The 19,527-nt window shown below is 36.5% G+C and overlaps 1 protein-coding gene across 1 annotated transcript in view; it reads right to left on the bottom strand.

Annotated features, from left to right (window-relative positions):
• The window catches only part of LOC106869712 (partitioning defective protein 6), an 83,700-nt gene that overhangs the window by 52,733 nt on the left and 11,440 nt on the right, over window positions 1–19,527 (bottom strand). The window lies entirely within an intron of this gene.

Raw genomic sequence — 19,527 nt, 5'->3', positions numbered from 1 at the left:
CATCGTTTAACGTCCGCTTTCCATGCTAGCATGGGTTGGACGACTTGACTGAGGACGGGTGCAACCGGATGGCTACACCAGGCTCCGATGGCTACACCAGGCTCCAATCTAATTTGGCAGAGTTTCTACAGCTGGATGCCATCAAACATAAAGAAAAAATTATGATGTATTCATCATACAGTACCAATACATGGTTTAGATTCCTTCCATGGGATTGTTCTCTTCTCTCTTATATAGGTACTTACGTCTATTAAATGCATAATTTAATATCATTCTAAAAATTTCAGTTGTGAAATGTAAACATCATGAATGGAGTTGTTTCGCTGCCTATTGGATGCCCAGAAGTATGTTTTTGCGAACTGAAAACCCTGGTTGCTAAGTAGGTTTGATATTAGACAACACAACCATTCCATCTCACAAATTTCTTAGACTATATGCAGGGCAACCTCCCTTTATCTTATCTTTAACTTCAAATATGTAAAACAGTATCAGTTCCTTTCTAGAGTTCCACATATACATCTGCTCAGTTTTAAGGTAGTTCACCAATAATAGCAAAAACTATTAGTTTTTTATACGTAGTTAAATATTTAGTCTAGTAACTAGAGCTTATAGCAAAAAATGCTAACAGCGAATATCATTTAACCAATCTAAAATTGATTAATTAAGCCAAATATCTACTAAACCTATATCAGTCACAAATCATGAAAAGTGGGAAGAGGATGTGAATAAACGTGAAGTTTTCCTCAAATCTTGGTTTGATTTCAAGAAAGAGAAAATATGACCTTATCATAAGTTAACAGATATACGGTATCTTGGGAGATAGAATTTCATGTTGGTTTTTGTTAAGTTCTTATCTAAAATTTGCCGTGATACTCTTTAAGTGTTTTCTGGAATTGAAGACATTGACGTCTTTTGAAAATTTTTAAACTTCCCAATAACATATTCAGTTGTGTGTGAGTGAAAAGGTTGATAGTAACTTCAAAGTTTCAGGTTACCAGCCATCATCTGATTGATGATGACTGGTAAGCTGAAAGCCATCATTTTCCTCATAAAAATTAATATATATGAATACTATGTAAAAAAAACTGAGTGATCCTTTTATCAATAACTTCACATAAGCACAACACATCATCATCATTCCAATGTCTAGAGTTTCATGCTTGCATGGGTTAGGTAGTGTTTATCAAGACAGATTTTCTGTGGCCAGATGCACTTCCTGTTGCCAACCCTCACCTGTTTCCAAGTGAGGTAATATTTCCCCCAAAGCCAAATATATTCTTGCAGAATATTGGAAAAGAATGACACTGGCACCATGCAGAAGAACTGAACCTGGAACTATGTGGTTGGGAAGCAAACACCATACCACAAAGTCACATACCTGCACATACACCACCACCACTATCATCATTATTATTTAACATCCGTTTTCCATGCTAGTATGGGTTGAACAGTTTGACAGAAACTGACAAGCAGTTTCTACAGCTAGACACCCTCCCTAATGCCAATCCCTTTACAGAGTGTACCAGGTGCTTTTACACAGTACCAGCACATATATTTAATCACCATCACCATCATTCAGTGTCTGCCTTCTATGCTGCAAAGAGTTGGGCAGTTTGTCAGGATTTAATGAATCAGGGAATAGCCTCAAGCCCCATAGCAGTGTGGGTAAGAAGCTTGCTTCCTAACCATGTGACCTTGGATTCAGACCCACAGTGAGTCACCTTGAGCAACTGTCTTCTACTATAGCCCTAGACTGACCAAAGACTTGTGAGCAGATTTGGTAGATGGAAACTGAAAGAAACTTGTCATATATATATGTGTGTGTGTGTGTGTGTTTGTCCCCACTCACCATTTGACAAGCAGTGTTGGTTTGTTTACATCCCAGTAACTTAGAAGTTCAGCAAAAAAAAGGTCAACAGAATAAGTAGCAAACTCAAAACAAAAAAAAAAAGGAAAATAGGTACTGGATTCATATGTTCAACTAAGTCCTTCAAGCTGGTGCTCCAGCATGGCTGTAGTCCAATGATTGAAACAAGTAAAAGATAAAAAATACATTAATGATCATGTGGACCTTTGATCAAAAATATACCTGCTATGACCATCCAGCAATTTTTTCCCCCTGAGAAGGTATCTAGGGCCACATTCTGTTTTCTAAGATGGTTGTATATGATTTCAAAGAGATCCTGCCACTAATTTTAGCAGGTCAAGCAACAATATAGGGTCCTACCTCCTGACAAAGAACTTATTTATTTATGTATTTTATATCACAGTATATGAAGGGTAGCATCACTGGTTATAGCTCTTCATCACTGGTTGACTACATTTCTGAAAGTGTGAGTGGCAAAGGAGTTTCTGGAACTCAGTGTAAGAAGAAATATCAAAAAGGATACGTTTTTTAACAGTTCTTAATTCAAGCCTTACCAGAACTGACATCATCTTTCATTCCCATGGCTTCTAAATATAGAAATACCAATTGCATTTCCATTAAAAAAAAAAAAAAAAAGTTAAAAAAGGGGATCGGTAACCATGGTCTTTTATTTGCCCTCAATAACACAGTAGCCATCTCATTTCATCCAATATATCTCTCCTTTTTAAGGCAGTAAGGATGTAATGTGATTTGAATGAGATTTGGTTGTTATTTCTAGCAAGTTGAGTGACCACACAAAGGTTCCTTCAGTGGCTCAGGGAGGTGTGTTTAGGTGTGTGTGGTAACAGTAGTAGTAATAACACTAATACCATCCTAGATATGTGAACAAAGTTTTAACATAGAATCAAGTGCTTTTGTAAATGGTTAGCACCAATTAAGAACACAAGCATCAATTTGATTGGTCTGTTTGGTTATCAAGCAGAATAAAAGCGGGGTGATTTATCTCTTAACTACTTTCAAAAAATCCTACCCAGATATTTCATTAAAATTTATTTCATATTCAGCTAATTTATTAAAAAGAAATTCAATTGAAGAATCTGTTTAATTTTGTAATGATAAAGAAAAATATTTTAATGTAAAAAAATAAATTTAAAATTGATGAACCAATCATATTGATTACCTTGCAGAAAGGAAGGAGTCCTAACTTGTTTAATATCTGTAGCTATGAGTCCAGTTAAGGGTGACAAACATCAGTACATATTCATTGACAGACGTAGAAGTAGTTAACTCACTTTGCCTTAACAGATATACACTACACTGAACCAGAAAAAAATTGCTTGAACAGGAAATAATTTCTATATATATTTAAAACATTCAAGGCATTCATGATGAAATATTTTCTTTATAAAAAGGTTTTCCTTTATTACACATAGTTTTTGTATCATGCAAGATAATCTGAGCTGCATTTTTTTTCAAGTTAAAGAAATATATCACTGAGCATGTTTTATTAAGATGTGTAGCATGTGAGTTTAAGTGTTGTTGAATAGGGTCCTACAACAGGAGATATTGATGGTCTTGATTCAGAGTAAATGTGCAGACCACATTAAAGGTATTGGAGGTTGCAAGTGGATGAAATAGTGTGTGGAAAGTGATGGAGAAGAGTAGTGTCATCAGTGTGGAAATGAAAAAGGTTAAAAGTGACAAGAGAGGTGACTAATGCAAATTAAATAACTTGCATTAACAGAGTAATCAGCGATGTAACTCAACACATACTACAACAAAGATGATGATGTTTAGTCGCAAGACAGCCAATGAAGAGACTTATAATCAAAATCATTCCAGTTATAATCAACTCCCCCATCTCGGGCATTGCTCATCTGCTTAGCAGCATTTCATCAATCTTGATAATTCAGGTCAACTTTGTCTTTCATCCTTTCAGGGTTGATAAAATAAGTATAAGTTGAGCACTAGGGTCAACATTATCGATTACTCTGCTCTCCCAAAATTTCAGGCCTTGTGCTTATAGCAGAAAGGATTATTAGAAGTTCAAACAACCATTTAGTTACCTATTTAAGAGTTTCTAATCTAGGTTGCTTAATATTAATTAAAGGTCATTGGTTGGCACTTTTGCCCCAAGATTCTCATATCAAAGACAGAGTTAAAGATGTTAGTGTGTGTATGTGGGAAGAGGATGGATACAGATTTAAATGAGACAAGCTAATTACAATCACAATCTAAAGAGTAAATTAACCCCATTATAATATAATATTGAAAAAAACATGCAGATCTGGAATTAATCTTATTTTACAATACAGGCATGAAGAACAGTAATTATACTTTTTACTTCTTTCAGTCATTTGACTGTGGCTATACTGGGGCAACACCTTGAAGGGTTTAGTCAACCCAATTGACCTCAGTACTTATTCTATTGGTTGCTTTTGGTAAACCACCAAGTTACAGAGAAAAAAAAAAGACCAACACCAGCTGTCAAGCAATGGGAGAACAAACATGAACACAAACATATGACAGGCTTTCACACAGTTTCCATCAACCAAATTCACTCACAAAGCATTGGTTAACCTGGGGCTATAGTGAAAGACACTTGCTGAAGGCACCACATATTGGAACTGAACCAGACTGTGGAGCACCTCAGGAGGTGAGGGTGGAGGCATGTTTTAATGCATCAAGCTTTACAAAGTCATGATCTAATGAGTAAATTATCCCAATGTAAAATAATATTGAAAAGCAAACGGATCTAACTTGTTTATTTTACAATAAGATTAATTAAACAGACAAGGAAAACAGTAATTATAGATGATTTCTAAAACAAAATTAAGCCTGGTTGCTATATTTATGAATTACTATTTTGGAGCAACAAAGGCCCAACCAACAAAATGTATTAGGAAACAGAGCTATGCAGACATTCTATATAAAAAATTTAAAAAACGGTGTATAAAAAAACAAATGCTTCTGTGGTTTATAATCTAACAAGCACCCTGAAAACTAATCAAACTAAAACATTAAATAAATTCACAGCTTCATTTTTAGAGATTTTTTGACTTTTTTTAAATAGGTGCAACAACCCATGCCAGCATGGAAAGCGGACGTTAAACGATGATAATGATATGTGAAATTGAGTGGCTTAGTGGTTAGGATATTCAGCTGATGATTGCAAGGTCATCAGTTCAATTCTGGGCGATGTGTTGTGTCCTAGGGTAAGACACTTTATTTCACGTTGCTTCAAAATGGCACAAATGAGTAAGTACCTGTATTTCAATGGGCCAGCCTTGTCAAATTCTGTGTCACACAGAATCTTCCTGAGAACTACATTAAGGGTATGCATGTCTGTAGAGTGCTCAGCCACTCACACATTAATTTTATGAGCAGGCTGTACCATTGATCAGACCAACTGGAACCTTCATCATTGTAACTGATGGAGTGTCAGTGCCATAGCTCAGTGGTAAAGAAGCTTGCTTCCCAACCATATGGTCTTGGATGCAGTCCCACTGCATGATGCCTTGGGCAAGTGTCTTATACTATAGTCCCAGGTCAACCAAAACTTTGAGAATGGGTTTCAGAAAATGAAAGAAAGCCTGTTGTATGTGTTTGTGGGTATGTTTGTCAACACATGAACTGATTATAGATGATGATGATCATCATCATAAGACGTGAGATTGATTGCTTCCAGTCTTCCATATAAAACATGTCTAATTATGTCAAAATATTACCTTGCTTGGAAGCAAGTGACAAGTTGGTGACAGGAAGGGCATCCAGCCATAGAAAATCTGCCTCAACAAATTCTGCCTGACCATGCAAGCATGGAAAAGTAAACATTAACCCTTTAGCATTTAAATCGGCCATGCCCAGTCCAAAGTTTTCTATTTGTTTTATGTTCAAACTGACCAGATCTTACCTCTCACATCTACCCAACAATGTCGATCAAAAACATTTACATTATTGAAATCTCAAAGCCACGAGATAATGTATAATTAATTCAAATCAATGTGAATGAATACGCATTACATTAGACAGAATAAACTGAATGCTTAAAGATGAAACACTGATGATGAGGAGTTCAAAAGGATGAAAGAAGACTAATCTTCTAGGGAGCTGAACACAAAGATATAGTAAAGTACCAATTCAACTGACTTTTTCATCAACATATTGTTTGTTCCAGAAATTTCCAGAGTAAATGCAAAGATGAATTTAGTTGATTCTCAAAAACTCACTGGCTGAATACACTATAAGCTTCAAGAAGAAGCCTTTACATGAAAGCTTGGTTTGTTAGAAAAAGCAACTAGATCTCCCTTAAATCACATACTACTGTTTTAAATAAGAAAAAGACACATTAGATAATGTAGTCCTATATACATATACAAAAATGAGATAGTCACAGCTGAAATTCCTTTGATTAAGGGTTTGTTCAATCAAGGCTGACCCGGGGCTACATAAAACAAGAGGTAGGGGTTGCTTCTCAACTATGTGGTCTTGGGCTCAGTCACACAGCATGGCACCTTGGGCATGCATCCTCTACTATAGTCACAGGCTCACCAAAGCCTTGTGGAAAAATTTGGTAGATGGAAACTGGAAAGAAGCCTATGGTGTGTGGGGGGGGGGGGCTGCACATATGTGTGTAAACCCTTGTCTAGACATCAAATGATGGCTGTGAGTGAGCTTCATTGTCATATGAACAAGGTTGTTCATTGCCAGTGTCTGTAATGTTTTAGCAATAATACAATAAATTACAAGGTCTTCAGACAGGAAATACATTTAATGTAAATGACAAAGAAATAAAAATTAAATTATATAAGCTAAATGCAGAGAAAATCAGGAAATATTTTATAACTGCATCCTAAATGTTTTAGCTTCATTAGTAAAACACATGGTTGTTGTTTTGACCCAAGAACAGCTTCGAGTAGGCCTATGATTAGGCAGTCCAGTTGTGACTACCACAACTTACTCAAATAGTATATCTAGAACAATATTATCCAATATGTTTTTCCTTCTTAAGATGACTGCATGAGAATTGAGAGAGATTTAGCTGTTATTTCTAGAAGGCCAGGCAACCATATAGAGCTTTCTTAGTGGTTTGACAAATGAGACTGATAATATAAGTACCAAACATACAAAAAAAAAAAAATAAGTACTGGAGGGGATTCCTTCAACTAAAAGCCCTTCAAGGTGGTACCCCAGCATGGCCAGAGTCTAATGAGAAACAAATAAAAGAGAAAAGATAAAATATATAAATATATGTATTTGTGTGTCTGTCCTTGTTCCCCCACCATCGCTTGGCAACCGATGTTGGTGTGTTTACATCCCCGTGACTTAATTCGGCAAAACGGACCGATAGAATGAGTATTAGGCTTACAAAGAATAAGTCTTGGGGTCAATTTGTTCGACTAAAGGTGGTGCTCCAGCATGGCAGCAATCAAATGACTGATTCAAGTAAAAGAATACATATATACATACAATATAATGGTTTGTTTTTTTACATACCGAACTACTTGGTAAAATTATTAATAAATTGATAATTCTTTACTGTGTGTGTGTGTGTGTGTGTGTGTGTGTGTGTGTGTGTGTGTGTGTGTGTGTGTGTGTGTGTGTGTGTGTGTGTGTGTGTGTGTGTGTGTGTGTGTGTGTGTGTGTGTGTGTGTGTGTGTGTGTGTGTGTGTGTGTGTGTGTGTGTGTGTGTGTGTGTGTGTGTGTGTGTGTGTGTGTGTGTGTGTGTGTGTGTGTGTGTGTGTGTGTGTGTGTGTGTGTGTGTGTGTGTGTGTGTGTGTGTGTGTGTGTGTGTGTGTGTGTGTGTGTGTGTGTGTGTGTGTGTGTGTGTGTGTGTGTGTGTGTGTGTGTGTGTGTGTGTGTGTGTGTGTGTGTGTGTGTGTGTGTGTGTGTGTGTGTGTGTGTGTGTGTGTGTGTGTGTGTGTGTGTGTGTGTGTGTGTGTGTGTGTGTGTGTGTGTGTGTGTGTGTGTGTGTGTGTGTGTGTGTGTGTGTGTGTGTGTGTGTGTGTGTGTGTGTGTGTGTGTGTGTGTGTGTGTGTGTGTGTGTGTGTGTGTGTGTGTGTGTGTGTGTGTGTGTGTGTGTGTGTGTGTGTGTGTGTGTGTGTGTGTGTGTGTGTGTGTGTGTGTGTGTGTGTGTGTGTGTGTGTGTGTGTGTGTGTGTGTGTGTGTGTGTGTGTGTGTGTGTGTGTGTGTGTGTGTGTGTGTGTGTGTGTGTGTGTGTGTGTGTGTGTGTGTGTGTGTGTGTGTGTGTGTGTGTGTGTGTGTGTGTGTGTGTGTGTGTGTGTGTGTGTGTGTGTGTGTGTGTGTGTGTGTGTGTGTGTGTGTGTGTGTGTGTGTGTGTGTGTGTGTGTGTGTGTGTGTGTGTGTGTGTGTGTGTGTGTGTGTGTGTGTGTGTGTGTGTGTGTGTGTGTGTGTGTGTGTGTGTGTGTGTGTGTGTGTGTGTGTGTGTGTGTGTGTGTGTGTGTGTGTGTGTGTGTGTGTGTGTGTGTGTGTGTGTGTGTGTGTGTGTGTGTGTGTGTGTGTGTGTGTGTGTGTGTGTGTGTGTGTGTGTGTGTGTGTGTGTGTGTGTGTGTGTGTGTGTGTGTGTGTGTGTGTGTGTGTGTGTGTGTGTGTGTGTGTGTGTGTGTGTGTGTGTGTGTGTGTGTGTGTGTGTGTGTGTGTGTGTGTGTGTGTGTGTGTGTGTGTGTGTGTGTGTGTGTGTGTGTGTGTGTGTGTGTGTGTGTGTGTGTGTGTGTGTGTGTGTGTGTGTGTGTGTGTGTGTGTGTGTGTGTGTGTGTGGTGCAGTTTCTAAAATCTGAAGTAGTGTTATTTTGTTATATTTAAAATAACCCATTATTTTTTCCTATTATCCCATTAAGAAAGCAAGTCTATTTTAATTTTATTCCAGTGCTGACATACCTATGTCCTTTCTATCAATACATACTGCTCCTTTTCCTTCCACAGTGTTAGCACCAGCCCCACCTAAGATAACAATAAAAAAAACTCTGAAAAATATAATAATTAGGGGCTCTGAAACAATTATTTACTGTCAGTAGACCAGAAATTCTATAACACTTATACCAGAGAGAAGTGAGGATGAGCTGTGTTGGTAAAAAGGAGCCTTCTTACACACTTTTTATTTCTTTGAAGCATGGATACTTCTTCTGCAGCACCTAGTTTACGTGAGGACTGAGGTCTCGAGTGTTTTCTGAATCTTTTTATTTTTTACTTGTTTCGGTCATTAGACTGGGGTCATGCTGGGGTACCACCTTGGAGAATTTTTAAGTCAAATGAATCAACCTCAGTACTTAGTCTTTTTAAAGCCTGGGACAGGGATGTAAACACACCAACACCGGTTGTCAAGCAGTGTTGGGGGGGGACAAACACCTATACAAACACACACACACACACACATTATATATATATATATATATATATATATATATATGTATATATATATACACAATGGGCCTCTCTCAGTTTCTGTCTACCAAATCCACTCACAGGGCTCTGATCGGTCCAAGGCTATAATAGAAGACACTTGCCCAAGGTGCTATGCAGTAAGACTGAACCCAGAACCATGTAGCTGGGAAGCAAGCTTCTTACCAAACAGTATGTCTGAATACTGAGGAAAGTTTACTTTCCAGTTGCAATTGATTGGAAATCCTAAAATATGTTCATCACATTTATGTAATAAGGGCCATGCTACTTACTTAAAGTGGTTTTAAAAACACTTATTGTTATTGTTATGACATCAGTCATAATATTCCACCATTATTATGGCCTCACTGTTTGTTATTGTTTAGTGAGGTCAACCTGGAGTGAACATACCTATAATCAAAAATGTTCCAGCCATAACCATCTGGCCTTTTTTAAGTACATATCCTATCTTTTACTAGTTTTAATCATTGGACTGTGGTCAATGCAGGGGCACCACTTTGAAAGATTCATCATCATCGTTTAACGTCCGTTTTCCATGCTGTCATGGGTTGAACGGTTTGACTGAGGACTGGTAAGCCAGGAGGCTACACCAGGTTCCACTCTGATCTAGCAAGGTTTCTACAGCTGGATGCCCTTCCTAATGCCAACCACTCAGAGTGTAGTGAGTGCTTTTTACGTACCACCGGCATGGGAGCCAGTCAGGTAGCACTGACATCGACCACATTCGGATGGTGCTTTATATATGCAACCAGTGCAGGGAGCCAGTCAGGTGACACTTGAATCAATCCACACTTGAATGGTGCTTATTACAAGCCACCAGTACAGGTGCTCGTCAGGCAGCACTGGCATCGGCCACAACTATGATTCCACTTGACTCAACAGGCCTTCTGAAGCACAGTGTATCGTCCAACGATTCAAGGGTACTTTTGAATTGACTGGTTATGCGATACTGGTATCAGCCACGGCTGCATTCAAACAAATCAACCCCAGTACATTTTTTTAAAGCCTGGTGTGTCATCAGTCTCTTTCTCTGATCTGCTGCATTACAAGAACATAAACAGACCAACACTGATTATCATGTGGTGATGGGAAACCAACCCAAACACACACACACACACATATAATGGGCTTCTTTCAGCTTCCTTCTAACAAATCCACTCATGAGGCTTTGTTCAGCATGGGATTATAGTAGAAGACAATTGCTCATGGTTCCAAACAGAGGGACTGAAACCAAAATTACATGGTTGGGAAACGTTTCCCAACCACACAAGTGCCAATGCATGTATATTTCCTTTTTTGAAGAAAATAAAATATGATTTACAGATTTATCTATTTCTCACAGGTCCATATGACAAGTGCAGGCCTAATTGTTGGCTCAAACAATGATGTCAAAGAGCAAAAGATAAACACAGAATTATAATGAACATCTAGCATCAAATTTGATGTTATATTAGATGTTTACATAACCTGGACTGAGTCTGAAACACTCATGCATGGACTTAACAGTTCACATGAGCCACTTACATGACCTATGCTGAAATTGACCCCACCTGTCTGGTGCCATGTAAAAAGCACTCAGTTGACTCTGTGGAGTGGTTGGTGTTAGGAAGGGAATCCAGTTGTAAAAATCATGCCAAAACAGAGAGGAACTGTGCAGTCTTCTGCCTAGCAAGCTCCTGTCAAACCATTCAACTCATGCCAGCATGGAAAGTGGATGTTAAATGATCATGATGATGACTGCTGACAAAACAAAGTCTCCTTTCTAAACATATTTTGTCAACACCCCAGACTACTTCAAGTGACCCTACTACAGAAAGCAGGTTAAGTGGAGTGCTTGTATTAGTATATTGACAATGAAACACTATACACCTGATAATTCATTCAGATATCCCATTTATCTGAAATACCTAAAACATTCAACCCAGCTTATAAAATGTTACTGGGTGGGGTGGAAGGAAATTCTAGCAATACTACCACCCCAAACAAAAAGGAAATTTTTCTTCAGATAAAAGTGATAAAACATTTCTTGGGCAATGTAAACTACTATCACTTTTAACAATGTGCTAGGATTGGTTAAAAATTTAATATAGATTTCGTTTATCAGTAATGAACTGAACTATTTATTCACCAACAGTAAAATCAGAGAGAGAGATTATGAAGTTTGTTGAGTAAAATAAATGTGGTGATTAAAAGTTTGATAATAATTTCCAAATTAAAGTAAATAAATTGAACAAAGTGATTTGAAACAAAGTTAATTACATATAAAACCTGATGTTGATTAGGTTTTTGTGAATATCTGTGACTAGTTCAGTGTAATTTGAGCTAATTAACCTGGCAAATGTCCTCAGGGGAAAAAAAAAAAATCACAAAAAAATTTGAACGACTTGGAGACAGCTTAGAAAGAAAGCCTTCAAGGAGTTAAAATAAAGGAACAATTTGGTTCTGACAAAAAGGAAAAAGTGAATTTTCTTCATAAAAGTACTTTTATTTTTTTAAATAATTAAAGAAAAAAATATTATTCTTATCAAGTTTCTATAACATGATCTAAAAAGCAGTGGATACTAAAACCAAGGTACCACATAAAAAGCATAGGTGTGGATGCTGGTGTCACAAAAGAAGCATTGGGGCTGGTGCCATGTAAAAAATATTTGGTGCCGGTGCCATGTAAAAAGCATTTGGTGCCGGTGCCATGTAAAAAGCATTTGGTGCCGGTGCCATGTAAAAAGCATTTGGTGCCGGTGCCATGTAAAAAGCATTTGGTGCCGGTGCCATGTAAAAAGCATTTGGTGCCGGTGCCATGTAAAAAGCATTTGATGCCGGTGCCATGTAAAAAGTATTTGGTGCCGGTGCCATGTAAAATGCACTTGGTGCCATGTAAAATGCACCTGGTGCTGGTGCCATGTAAAAAGCACCCAGTACATTCTATAAAGTGGTTGATGTTAGGAAGGGCATCAAGCCATAGAAACCAAGCCAAAACATACTACAGAACCTCGTGTGACCCTTGGTTTTACCAGATCCTGTCAAGCTGTCCAAGCCATGAGAGCATGGAAAACGGATGTATAATGATGATGAACAGGGCCCCTAATACTGATGGATAGAATAGTTGATTATATTGACTCCGGTACTTGATTGCTACTTATTTTTATCACACTAAATAAAGTTGGCCTCAGCAAGATTTGAACTTAGAACATTAAAGAGAAAGAACTAAAGACTACGATTTTTCTCCAATGGTGTAATAATTCTACCAGTCTATGCTCTAAAGATTGTTTAACCCTTTTGATATAAATCCTACTTTTATCACACAAATTTCCTATTTTAAACTGATTTAAATTAAAATCGTCCATTAAAATTTCTTGTTAGTCTATGTTCCAAACACAAATTTGATAATAACAAAGCTATTTTATTAATTTCTTCATTCTCTAAAAAAATAATTCAAACAGTTTAGTGTATTTCAAAAGAAATATGTAACAAAATGGCTAATATAGTAACAACAATAATCATCAAATGTCTACTGCAAGTGAACATATGCTGCAATGTTCACTTGCAGCATATGACTCAGGACTTATGTAGTAAAAATCAAATTTAAATAGGTTTCTTCAAGCTCAAACATTAGCATTGTAGCTGCACAACTCACTGACTCCACTTCACTGATGTTTTCAATAATATATACGATCAGATGATCCACCTTGACTATTTCCATCCAATCAGTGACCGTCATTATTTTGACAACTTGTTGACAGTTTCTAAACAAAAGGTTCAAAGGATTATTTTACTGGGAAAAAAAAAAAAAAAAAAAAAAAAAAAAAAGGAAAAAAATCAGTTCAGTTAATATTAAATTTTGCTGGTTACACGACCCTGTTACATAGATGTAGCTGAAAACTTGTAAGAAAAATTACTTGACTGCGTTAGTGGCTTTACTTTTGACATGTTTGTTTGTTTCAGAGAGCTTGAGTTGATCCATCATTTTCTCTATAAGTAAAAGATAAGCAGTTACTGTCCGTTTGAGCAGAATTGGAAATTTGCTTAACAAATCCACATCATACTGTGGTAAGCAGTTCGCTTCCCAACCATATAGTTCTGGGTTCAGTCACACTGTGCGGAACCTTGGGAAAATGTCTTCTACTATAACACCAGGGTGACCAAAGTCTTGTGAGTGGGTTTGGTAGATGGAAACTAAACAAAGCCAGTCATATGTGTGTGTCACTGTGTTTGTGTCTGTTCCCACCACCACTTGACAACCGGTGGTTACTTTTGGACACGTTCATTTGTTTCACAAAGCTTGAGTCGGTCAATTTTCTCTCTATAAATATAAAATAAGCACTTTCTGTCCACTCAAACCAAATTGGATATTTATTTGCTTAAGAAATCCACTCCACACGAAATTACGAACCCTCAAATATATACATCTGATACGCACATGCACACACACTTTCATAATAATTGAACAAATATATTATTTTCATAAACAATGACTCATACACACACAAATTGTTCAATATTATCATTTAAGATATATTCTATTTCATGTAAATTTCCTTGCAAACATTTTTGTGTGAAAATATAACCTATTCTATATCTTGGAAATATGAACTTGGTGACATGAATATTTATATTTTTACATATCACAATTGGTAACATCAGTTATTTAAAATGTGATTTCATTTTTATTATGCAATAAGCTTCTTGACTGCTATTTTTACCTATTTTGGCCAGTAGTTTCAAATGTGCTGACATTTTTATTATGCGCTATGGTTCTTGCTGTTATTTTTATCCAATGCCATAGTTAGTTTTGATCTAAGATCAACCTCATATCATTTAATGTCCATCTTCGAAATATGGCAGGGGTTGGACAGTTTGACAGGATCTGATGGGCCCAAGGACTGCATTCTGCTACAGTATCAGCTTTGCCTTTGTTTCTACAACTGGATGCCTTTCCTAACACCAACCACTTTACAGCATGTACAGACTACTTTCTTCATACCACCTGCACTTGTGAGGCCACCATGCATTGACCCATTTATTCTTCATTAAAGTATAAATCATTAAAACAAATGTTCTTCCTGACACAAACTCTTCAAATATGAGGAAAGAGTGATTTTGTTTTCAGAAACATTAAGTCCAATAAAAGAAGTTTTATCTATGAAGGTAACATGAAATAAAGATTTTCATCAGAGACACAAGGCAACACGTAATGGAAAAGGGAGCAGTTGACTAGTATTTATTTCATTGAACCCTGAGGGATGAAAGAGGTAACTTTCAATTCATAATATAAGAGTTGTAGAGAGTTCCACTAATTACTGATGTTCACAGTCTGGTTTAATCCCTGCCATTTGTTTCCATTTAAATTGAAAATATTATTAACATCACACAATATAAACTATAAATCTGAGACATAATAATTGCATAAGAAATTAATTCAGATGGAGCTTAAATCACCCACTCCTACACATCTTTTAAATTGGGTCACCTTAACTCTGGTTGGGTGACATTTTTTTGTATGAAAATCTTTTATAATGCATAAAAGAAATACCTCCTTTTCAACAGATGATCAAAGAACCATCATCATTCTCTATCAGAGTTCACTTCTTCAGAATTAAAACACATTTTAGATTTTTGTGAATAATAACTATTTTATAGTCTCATCTGAGATTATGCCATACAAACATTTTTTATGAGGCTCTCTTGATACAGTGAACCTAGCCATGACAAGCTACATGTAAATTAAAATGTGTACTTAAGTATAACTCCAAAAGGTTGCTACATCATCCAGAAATCTCTAATTTTCTTCTCTGCCTAACCCAGATAAACACAAAACACTTAAATTACAACATTGGCCATCCTCCTAGACAACCTCAGTTAGTTGACCAATCTGTATGATAATATTAGGATGTTTTACACTTATTTAGTTCAAGCATTTTTAAGATAATGTATAAGTTTTCAGGAGCAATATTCATGTCTCTCACATACATATATTTGATTCAGGTCGACTTTCTATTAGTACTATGTAATCTAGTACTGCATACCTCATAATATTGCTTTCTAGTAATAGAAAGCATATTATACTTTCTATTAATTGTCTAGCCTTGTCTGTGACAAGGCTTGACATTTCTTTCTATCTTTTAGCAGACCTTACTTAGAGTTAGGGTACTCCTAGATATATAATTGTGATGTGGCTTTTTTTAATGTTGCCATGTAAAAAGCAGTGGTGATGGTGCCACATAAAAAGAACTGATGCTGGTGCTATGTAAAAAGCACCCAGTACACTCTGTAAAGTGACTGGCATTAAGAAAGACATCCAATAATAGAAAACAAGCCAAAAGAGACTATGGAACCCGCCATGTGCATGTGTACCATGTGTTTGGTACACTGCTTGACAATCAGTGTTGGTTTGTTTATACTCCTGTAATTTAGCAGTTCGACAAGAGAGACTGTCAGAGTAATTACTACACTAAAAAATTAGTACTGGGATCAATTTGTTCAACTAACCCCTCCAAGGTAGTGCTCCAGCATAGCCACAGTCTAGAGACTAAAACAAGTAAAAGATAAAATAGGTTATTAAGTTGTTGCTATTCACTTTCTACACAAGCACACTGTTTGAGATTTATAAGAGACGGAGAGTTAAATTGGGTGTCATTCAGGAGAATATTTTAAATATTTCTTCAATATTTCTTCTGTTATGATAATCAGGAGTGCTTGCAATTGGATTATATTGCTGAAAACTCTTTAGCATATTCATTCAAATGCAAGACAAAGACCTGCTAGAAATCTATTTAATTACAATTTTTATAAATATTCATCTCTAATTATTAGCATCATTAGCAAGAGTTCATGACCTAATTTTGACTACCGGTAAAGATGTATTCTGTCTGTGAGATATCACTAAGAAAAGGTATAAAACTTTTCTATAGTCTCTTTCCTCATAGGAATTACTTATGTAAGTCGTCATCATCATATTAACATGATAAAATAAGATACCCATTAAAGAGACATAATATATGATAATATCTGTGATAAAATTGTGACACCTCGTGTCTGTGGATTCATGAACTTAATATATTAACAATCTATTGCCATAAGAAAGTAGGGTTTTCACAATATGATAATCAATTCAGATATAAAAAAAATTCTTCCCATGAATACAAAACACAGAAGCATTGAAAACAACATTCTTGTCCTAGGATTATATCACCTGACCAACATTCTATGTTACTTTACCTGCTGTCTCCATACACAGAAATTCACACTGACAGCTTTACTTACTAATGCACCTGCTATTAAACCACAAACATGCAACAGTCTGAATTGATTAAACTGCATCATGAATTAGGGTAAACCTACAACTACTAAAATTATGAGAAAGAGAGATAAAAGTGCATTTAAAGGATGCACTTAGAAATCAAATAACTTCTATTAATTCCTCAAAAAGAAAAATAACATCCTAATAAATCATTAAAAAGAAATTGATATTATGCAATAAAAATTTCTCAGGTATTAACTAAGCCTAACTTCAGATTATCAGATTACTTTCTAAGAAAAGCTAAAATAAAATAATTACAGCTTCATTAAACAGCATTTAAAAAAAAAATTATACTTTTTTTTGTGTTGAGAACTGTAACAATGGACATATGGCCTTCTAAAAGTGCCACATATCAAGTCTTTGAATAGCTACACAAAAAAAAAAACAGATGGTGACAGGAAATATATTTCAGAAATGTGATATGTATAAGAACTCTTGGTTTATTCATGATATAAGTAACGGCATAGACCTGTGGTGAAGTAGTAGATGTGGATTTGATCCCACTATGCAGAACTTTGTGTAATTTTTTCTAGTAAGTAGTCTTGTGTTGGTCAGTGTGAGAATGTGTGGAAAATTTGGTAGAAAGAAAGTATGTGCAAACCCATTATGTGTATGTGTATGCATCATTATTTGATATCAGCTTTCTAAGTTGGCATGAGCTGGACGCTTTGACAGGATCCAACAAGTTGGGAAGACCATAACATACTCCTAATACACACACACACACAAGAGGGTGCTAAAAAGTTTCTGGCTTTAAGATTATTGCAAAAGGCCTGATTGGAGGCTCAACCTTTCAAGTTCTTTTACAGGGCTTAGAAAAACTGAAGGACAGCTGCAATAAGTGTGTGAATCCGAGAATGGAATATGTTGAATAAAATCATAATCAAATGATCCTTCTGTATTTACTTTTACCCACATCCAGAAACTTTTCAGCACCCACTCATATATATATATATATAATGTATATATATATATATATATATATATATAATGTATATATATATATATATAATGTATATATATATATATATATATATATATAATGTATATATATATATATATATATATATAATGTATATATATATATATATATATATATAATGTATATATATATATATATATATATATAATGTATATATATATATATATATATATAATGTATATATATATATATATATATAATGTATATATATATATATATATATATAATGTATATATATATATATATATATATATAATGTATATATATATATATATATATATATAATGTATATATATATATATATATATATAATGTATATATATATATATATATATATAATGTATATATATATATATATATATATAATGTATATATATATATATATATATATAATGTATATATATATATATATATATATATATATATATATATATATATATATATAATGTATATATATATATATATATATATATATATATATATAATGTATCATCATCATCATCGTTTAACGTCCGCTTTCCATGCTAGCATGGGTTGGACGATTTGACTGAGGACTGGTGAAACCGGATGGCAACACCAGGCTCCAGTCTGATTTGGCAGAGTTTCTACAGCTGGATGCCCTTCCTAACGCCAACCACTCAGAGAGTGTAGTGGGTGCTTTTACGTGTCACCCGCACGAAAACGGCCACGCTCGAAATGGTGTCTTTTATGTGCCACCCGCACAAGCCAGTCCAGGGGCACTGGCAACGATCTCGCTCGAAAATCCTACAGGAGCCAGTCAGGCGGTACTGGCAACGGCCACGCTCAAAATGGTGCATCTCATGTGCCACCCGCACAAGAACCAGTCCAGGGGCACTGGCAACGATCTTACTTGGCTTGCCGGGTCTTCTCACGCACAGCCCATTTCCAAAGGTCTCGGTCCGTAGTCATCGCCTCGGTGAGGCCCAATGTACGAAGGTCTTGCCTCACCACCTCAGCCCAGGTCTTCCTGGGCCTACCTCTTCCACGGGTTCCCTCAACTGTTAGGGTGTGGCACTTTTTCACGCAGCTATCCTCCTCCATTCTCACCACATGTCCATACCAGCGCAATCGTCTCTCTTGCACGCCACAACTGATGCTTCTAATGTTCAGCTTTTCTCTCAAGATACTTACACTCTGACGGGTATTCACATTGACATTACACATCCAACGGAGCATACTGGCTTCATTCCTTGCGAGCTTACGTATGTCCTCAGCAGTTACAGCCCATGTTTCACTGCCATGTAGCATGGTTGTTCGTACGCATGCGTCATACAGTCTGCCTTTTACTCTGAGTGAGAGTCCCTTTGTCGCCAGCAGGGGTAAGAGCTCTCTAAACTTTGCCCAGGCTATTCTTATTCTCGCAGCTACACTTTCAGCGCACCCACCCCCACTACTAACTTGGTCGCCCAGATAGCGGAAGCTATCGACTACCTCTAGTTTTTCACCCTGGAATGAGATAGAAGTTGTTTCCTGTTTGTTTGCAGTCTTTATTGCACCTGAACATCTGCCACAAACAAAAACTAACTTGCTAGTTAACCTGCCTTTGATGTTGCTGCACCTCTTATGTGTCCATAGCTTGCACCGGGTACATCTTATAGAGTTACTACCTACTCCTTTTCTACATACTGAGCAGGGCCATCTACCTGAAGGGGTTTGTGTTTTATCTACCTTCCTACTTATTAGGATTTTGGTTTTATCTAGGTTGACTCTAAGGCCCTTCAATTCTAGACCTTGCTTCCACACCTGAAACTTCTCCTCTAGTTCTGATAGTGACTCCGCAATTAGGGCAAGGTCATCAGCATAGAGGAGCTCCCAGGGGCAACCTGTCTTGAACTCCTCTGTGATTGCCTGGAGGACTATGGTAAATAATAGGGGGCTGAGGACGGAACCTTGGTGGACCCCTACCTCTACCCGGAATTCATTGCTGTACTCATTTCCAAC

The sequence above is a fragment of the Octopus bimaculoides genome, chromosome 1 (assembly GCF_046866305.1).
Source record: "Octopus bimaculoides isolate indiv1 chromosome 1, ASM4686630v1, whole genome shotgun sequence".
Lineage (NCBI taxonomy): Eukaryota > Metazoa > Mollusca > Cephalopoda > Octopoda > Octopodidae > Octopus > Octopus bimaculoides.
This window is presented reverse-complemented; position numbering and strand designations above follow the sequence as displayed.